Below are 1,566 nucleotides of genomic sequence, written 5' to 3'. Positions count from 1 at the left end.
CATCCATGGAGATTTTCAAGAAGGTTGATGTGGTGCTGAGGGACATGGTCCATGGGCGTGGTGAGAATGGGTTGGATGATCTTAGAGGTCTTTCCCAACCTTCATGATTCTGCGATTCTATGAGGAGAGGTTTTGGTGGCTCTCCATGCAATGCTGTGCTAGCCAGCTTCATCATGACAGGACGTATGCAAGACACGGAAGGAGATTTAAGCGTTTTTATAGACCACAACAAACTGTCTCTATGGTCAAATACTTGCAGAAACTTCAAAAATACAAAATTACCTGCAGATTGATTAATATTACAATATTGCTGTAGGCAGGGCTGCTGCCCACTGGATCAGGCTGCTCAGGGCCCTATCCCCAGCCTGATCTTGAACACCTTGAACATCCACAGTTTCTCTGGGAAGCCCATGCCAGTGCCTCACCAACCTCTGAGTAAAAATGTTCTTCCTAACATCTTCCTTCTTTTAACTTAAAGACATTCCTCTTTCCCCTACCACTATCACATTGTGCAAAAAGTCTCTCTTGACTGATTACAAGCTCCTTTTAAGTACTAGAAGGTCTTAATGAGGTTTCTCCAGAGTCTTATCTTCTCAATTTGAATGACACTTTAAATGTACATCATTCGTAATGTACACTTCTGACACTTGTGCTTCTCCTCTTTGCTTCATGGTTGTTGTTCATCTAAGTACTATGTAACGTTTTAGCTCCTAAAACAGTGACTGATTTCATAATCAAGATCAAGAGAATTAACTTTGAATATATCTTTTGAACTTGTATGTCTGGGTTCGCAAATACAGCCAATGTAATGAGCTGAAGAAAGCACACAGATAAAAGTGATGTTCTGAGAACAGAAAAGGAAGAAGGAAATGAAGCTCAGTGAAAACATCTGTGAATTTGCTTCCCCTTATCTTCAGTCCTGGCTTCAGGGACTCCTTAGTAAGAACAACACCCAGCAGGATGATTGCACAAGAAAAGCTGTGTAATCCAGGAGGCATTATCATGTAGTACATGCATAAGGTTGTTCACCTGGAATAGCAGCAATGCCACAAGTTTCTTGATAGGGAATTTAAACGATGAAAGTCATTAATTGGCTGATTTTTTCTCCTGCATGTGAAAACAAATCACGGTTGAGTGATTTACTTCTGTTTTTAATCAAACATTATCTCTCAGGAGGAGACCTGACTGCTCACTGGGAATTTTCTTGCACTGCTATGCAGAAAAGCTATTCTCTTCTTCTAGAGACAGAATTTGTCTCTGCTTGAGCTCTATTAGTCACTAGCAGTGAATGCATCAGCCACCACTTCTCAGTAGGCAATAAAAATGACTGTGACCACAGTGGAAATCCAGGCTCTTTACAGTCTCTTCCTCCTCTGCTTTTGTTACACAAGATTTCATATTATTCATGATGGGTGATCTTATTTAGCTTGGGTTTCTTTACATGACTGATTTAGATGATATAAAGTAAAAAAATATTAATAAAACCTGACTAGACACCACCTTATTACAAAAGCATTGGTAAACAGCATAAATCAAAATACATTTTAAAATCAAACAGGATATATT

This window comes from Meleagris gallopavo, chromosome 6, assembly GCF_000146605.3.
Source record: "Meleagris gallopavo isolate NT-WF06-2002-E0010 breed Aviagen turkey brand Nicholas breeding stock chromosome 6, Turkey_5.1, whole genome shotgun sequence".
Taxonomy (NCBI): Eukaryota; Metazoa; Chordata; class Aves; order Galliformes; family Phasianidae; genus Meleagris; species Meleagris gallopavo.
Note: the sequence above shows the minus strand (reverse complement) of the source record.